This window comes from Elaeis guineensis, chromosome 10 (genome assembly GCF_000442705.2).
Source record: "Elaeis guineensis isolate ETL-2024a chromosome 10, EG11, whole genome shotgun sequence".
NCBI classification, from domain to species: Eukaryota; Viridiplantae; Streptophyta; class Magnoliopsida; order Arecales; family Arecaceae; genus Elaeis; species Elaeis guineensis.
The window spans coordinates 79652319-79658223 of NC_026002.2; the positions used below are offsets into that span (position 1 = coordinate 79652319).

Consider the following 5905-nt stretch of genomic DNA (forward strand, 5'->3'; position numbering starts at 1 on the left):
AACATGGTTGTTGCATAACTCGTGATTTCTTCCAACGAAGCAATCCTTCCTACCGAGAAAGCTCTCACTTGGATACGACGGGTGCATTTCCACAGTTTGACCAGCTAGTAGCCACTGCATGGCACCGAATCAAATCAAATGAACGATTAAAACTCAATCATCGCCGTATATTTCAATCATCGCCGCATATTCCAACGAGAGACCACGACAGGATGGGCGGTGGGCGCACACAGTGGTATCACCCACAGAGATTGCGATGAAAAGGGCTGTGGCCGTTTATTATCCACTACCCAACGTGGCATCAACCAACTGGCCTTGGCCTTAGCAAACGGACGCATGGATGGGCCCCCATATGTGTTACTTATCCCTTTCGACAAAAAAAAAAAAAAAAAAAAGGTAAACATGAATTAACAATGGAAAGATATGATTCCAGTGGGATTTGGAGTTTTTGGAGGAATAGGAGAATCGAATCAAATCATGGAAATGAATGATGAAGGTCGAAAGGCAGCGCGTACCAAGAAGGTAGGGAGGAAACATATAATTAAAAAAAAGGAAAAATGAAATTTTTTTAAAAAATTTTTTTTAGGAATTTTTTTTTTTTCATCTTTAAATGCCGGCACATGGGGTTGGAGACGCCGACAAAGAGCAGAGAGGAGCGTCGCCGCCTGTCATCGCCTCGTCCTTCACGTGTGTCCCCCGGCCCGACCCCTTGTTTCCTTCTTACCCTCCCCTTTCTCGGGTTTCGGGTGCTCGCAGCGTCGCAGCCGGTGTTGGGTTTGGGTTTTGGTTGTGGTGAGAGAGATCCTTCGGTTGAGGTAGTTTTGTTTGTTAGCATACCCAAGGAAAGCAAAGGATGGAAGGCAAGAAAACCACCGGTTCGATTGCTGATGATCTTTTCGGCCGAAAGGAGGCGGCTTCCTCTCCCAAGTCCTCCTCATCCTCTTCTGGCTACTTCAGCAGTGTCTTCCCTCCAGCCTCATCGGTATCTCCTGTTCTCTTTCTTTCTTTGTTTCTGGATGTTGTGATTGTTTCTAATCCAAACAAGTTAATCGTGATTGATCTCGACGTATGTAGACTTTGTCGTGGTTCTTCAGGGAATGATGTGGTTATCTATTTTGTAGTTAGGATTGAATTGGCACTGACACTTCCTAAGTTGCGTATATAGATCTTGTGTTGTTTTTTTATCTTCAATTGCTCGTGTGTGATTGGCTTCTGTTTGTATTTTCGGGTTTGTGAAGGGTAGCTTCGTACTTCAAAGTTATCGTTTTCTTTTTTTCTTATGATGGTAGGTTATGGCAAAGGATTCAGCACGTTCTGACTTGTACCGGACATTGGACAAGCAGAGAACTGAGGGTCGCATTGGGAATCCTCAGAGCTCCAGAGCAGGTTCTTGGACGTTCTCTTCTTGATGTAACTGTTTCAAGTCGAACATTTGTTTCTTGCTTGTTGGTCATGGAGCCTTTCATCATCACTGGTTTTTTATAGACAATTTTGAAGTTTTTTCCCTGCGTAACGTTCTCCTTCACTGGATGAATGCATTGCTATTCCACAGAAGTTCTTAACTTCTTTTCTTTTCTTTTTTGCCCTGGGTTGAGGAAGGAATTACCATGAACCATATTTTTCCTACGAAATTAAGTGCAATCTCATGTCTTGTATGCCTTGTAGAAGACCCATGCTTAGGCCACCACTTGTTGACATGTTTGAAATGAGACTAGGGCTTGTGGGGCAAAGGAACAAATTTCTCTTTTCATCCGAGCATGGCACATCCCTTTTTCTTTTTGCATTTCTACATAGTCTTGAAGCTTGATATTGAGATAAGTGGTAGAACAATGTAAAATGATGTATTATTGGACAAACTAAGAAAACACCTGCAAAACTATTTATAATTACTCTGCACATATTGTGTTTGTTTTTCATGCATCTGATTGCAACTATAGTTTATTAGATCCAACACATAATATTATTTCAAGACTGTTATAAGTGACAAGCTTAATTATTAAAAACTTACATTGCCAGACGACAAATACCATGGCAGCCCAAGCAAAAGCCATACAAGCAACAAGGATGGAAAATCAGCTTATCCTGCTGAATCAATAGAATCGCCGTATTTTGGCTCCTCTGTGCATTATGGTGGAAGAGAATTTTATAGCAGCTCTCCATCCATGCAAAGCTCTGGAGCTCCTAGTAGTGTAAGTAAAAACTAAAATACATGAAAATTACATGATGTGATTAAAAGTGTTTATGCTTATGTAATTTAATTCAGTTTTTCTTTTTCGGTCTCGAGAAGATGAAATTTAATTCTATAACATGCATCATTTTGCTTTTCTTCATGCTCCACACTGTTTCAGTATAAAAAGAAGGATGAGGATGAGTTGGATGATTCAAATGTTGCTACCAGAGGTGATTGGTGGCAAGGTACAATATCAGTCTAGAAAGTTGATGTAAATAGCATGTGTTGGTGAGACAAATAGGTCACATCTTTTTTATTTTTTAACTTTCCAGGTTCACTTTACTATTGAGGATACTGTGTAGACCAGCATGCTCTCCTTTTAGGTAGGGCGAAGGCACTTTGAAGCTGAATTCCATATTACTATCATGCATCTGTCACTTTTAATTATTATTCTAGTTCCAATTCACTTGATCTATACCTAAAATGTTAAAATCCTGTATTCCTTATTTTCTTCTCGATTTAGTATATTAACATAACCATGTGCATGTTATGCCTGCTTGAATAATGTATTGTCCGAAGGGTTTTGATATGATATTAATGATATTATTGCTATAATGCGATCATAGAATTGCTTGTTTATATGTTCCTTCAAGCCTGGTCAACAGCTTGCAACTGCTTTAGTTGCATTCTATACTTTGCTTATTGACACAACCTCACCATCGATAAGTTTTACAAAATTATCATTTAATATATCTTTGTTTTTCACCCTGCTTACAGGGTTTTTTTTTTCTGATCATTAATATCATCTGGATCAGTATAACTATAGGCCTTATTGACAAGGATACTTCTTCAATTTTTTCAATTGCTGGACTGCTATAATTCTTTTTTGGTCTGTGATATTTCATGTTCATAGCAACAGAAATGGAAATGGCATGATTTCTGACTCATTACCTTGGTTAAATTTGGTCTCCTAAGGTTCCCTGTTGTCCATGTGTTGCTATTGTGTATTCACATGAAACATTTACTAGTTTGCCATGCTTTTTTGCTCTTATGAAGATATTCTAATTTCTCCTTGTACTATAGGAATACACAAAACATTTACTTTCTATAGACAATGGGTATAGTAGAATTCCAATACTTTCTAATTTCTTCCTACTTCAATTGATGAGCTTTAGCATTTATTTTCCCAAAGTACCATAGTTTAAAGAATACAAACTGGTTTTGATTTGTTTTAAAATGGTGATATTATGACTGATCATTCATGCTTGACTTCAGCTGTATCATGCTATTAGACACACTGAAAAATGATTGAAGGTGTGATCAAAAGTTCAGGAGTAAATTTGACTTTTGTTTTTATTCTGTTTCAGCTGAAATCATATTTGACACATTTCACAGGAAATCTTGGACAGCTTGACTTTTGAAAAAATCACCAAATTTTGGAGTTTATTAGCTTCATTCATCATGGTTATGTTATTGTTAGAGTTCCTACCATGTTGATTCACATTAGCATATGATTCCAAGCTGTGGCGTTCATATATAATATCTCCACTTCCTTTGACTGCACATAGGTTGTGATGTGTGATCTTTTCTCCATCCTAAATTTCATCTCCTCCTCCAACAATTTGAAAGTGATCTCTGGTCTCTTTAAATTCCCTACATATTCATGTTATGACAGTTTCCTTGGTTCGTGAATTTCATGATATTACTACCGTCAAACTTTGTACTTGTAATTTTCTATAAATTTACAGCTTCATATGATTTGTTACTGAGCAACCAAGGATTTCATGGCATTTGGTAGCTTCTAAATTGCTTCTTTCTATGTTTTTCTTAACACACTAATTCATCCATTTGTTCTCTGCTTCTAGCATTCATGTATAACATTGACCATCATATATTCTTTGTTAATGCCTTATTAAGCTTTTCTGAAACAATTAACTCTAACCTATACTTTCTAGTTTCTCGGCACATATCCCTTGATTCCTGTGTCCCTCAAGCATCAATCAATAATAAATTATTTGGTAATGTGTGGTTTGGAAGCTTTTTATGTGATAGTATTCTGAATAATTTATGTAGCTACACATTCAAACAAACATATGCAGATTTTGCAGATACAGAATAAGAATCATCACTGTAGACCTTTCTACTTCAATTGCAAATGTCTTACTACTTTACGGGTTCATTTTAGTTCTAATTCTTTTTGTTGAACTTATTGCTATGTGACTTTGATTGTTCCGGATGATATTGTTGGAGCAGGATGGCCTTCTCTTGTTCTTTTCCATTGCCATAACTAACACATCACAGCCATATCTACAACCTCTATCTATCTGTGATCTATACAAGTGATTAATAGTTTATACACTTGAGTGATAATAATCTGTAACTCCACCAGCATCTATCTGATACCAATCGCACAATGGATTGTCTCCATACTTGAGTTTGCTTTTACCACTAAAAGAAGGTTGGGTCTCAGCTCCCTCACTCTTGTTGGTCCAGGATGGCCTTTTCTTTTCTTTTTAAGGGACAACTGAATTTCCTGTGCATTTTCTGTTCGTCTCAGATGCTTTGTTTTCTTCAGCTTGCTAATTTTCAGTGATCATAATGTGTTGCTAACAGGTACTTCAGGGAGCTGTTGAAGATAGATGCTATATTGTACTCCAGCTGGTGGTGAAAGTTGCTTTGGTTCATTAGCAGCAGCGAGAGTTTAGACGAACCAAGCAGCCAGTTTTTTTTTTTTCTGTTTATAGCTTAGGGTAGCAAGCAGTAGGTGCTGTTCATACTTAGTGAAACAGCAGACCCTATCTTTGGATAGGTTTACTTGTTTTGGACTTCAGTATCCTCTCAGATAACTATACTAGTCCTTCACCTCCAGCCTCTGTGTAGTGAGGATAAAAGGACACTTAATTATGTATGCTTTTAATATATATACATATAATACTAAGTAGGTGTCCATAAGTTGATTTTGTTGTGTGGCCTGTTCTAAGAAAATTAGTCTAACTTGATGTGTCTATGAATCAGTGGCTTATAACTATACTAGGTTTTTATTGATTTAATTAAAAAGAGGAAATATGTGTGCCTCCTTTACCCTCCGCACTCCAGATCATCAGATGACAGTAAGCAGTCAATGTTCATTTGTCTATATTTTAAGCCTTTCAGGACTATATAGGGATATAGCAGCTCCTTGCTTCTTGTGGTATGGGTGGTCTGTCATCTTACTTTTACTCCTTTAGGCAACATTTTTTGTTTGGTCCTGAACATAGACCAGTTTTTGCCTTGTGCTATGCTTGTTTTTGTATGAAGGCTTCTTTTGTTTACTTACAATGGATGATGAAACACAATGGCCAGGCCAAAAATTTTCAGTCAAGTATAAAACATAAAATGGTAATATTTCCCTTATGAAATAGCACTGGGGAGTTGTGAAGAGGACCTATCTCCTTATCGTTTTATTGGCGACCAAGGCCTACAGAATTAAGAAAGTATTAAAACCTTGGTAGCATCTTGCTAACAATATCAAAGAAGATTAGAGAAGTTTGGTCTTGGTTAATGTGATGTGCTGTTGTGTTATCCATCAACAAAATCTGATGGAGGGTTTCAGAAGGGTAATCCTGAGCTGAACAAATAATTTTGGTAGCTCAGGAATCCCTTTGAACTTCTAAACTAAATTTGGAAGATCTCTCGGTAGATGTTTACCTTGAGGACATTGCCTCTGACTACGAAGCAATCCTGATACAAAGTTGT

General features: G+C 37.3%; 1 non-coding gene across 4 annotated transcripts; it reads left to right on the plus strand.

Annotated features, from left to right (window-relative positions):
* The first annotated feature begins 417 nt into the window (after positions 1–417).
* LOC105052159 (uncharacterized) lies at positions 418–5122 on the plus strand. 4 transcript variants are annotated; one of them, XR_012134784.1, is made up of 7 exons: positions 423–982; positions 1290–1386; positions 2017–2189; positions 2349–2415; positions 2503–2553; positions 4560–4628; positions 4784–5122. It is a non-coding gene; the product is annotated as an uncharacterized protein (transcript). The 4 variants fall into 4 exon arrangements; XR_012134783.1 differs by having other exon boundaries at positions 4560–5122; XR_003801897.2 differs by lacking the exon at positions 4560–4628 and having other exon boundaries at positions 424–982.
* Positions 5123–5905: the final 783 nt, after the last annotated feature.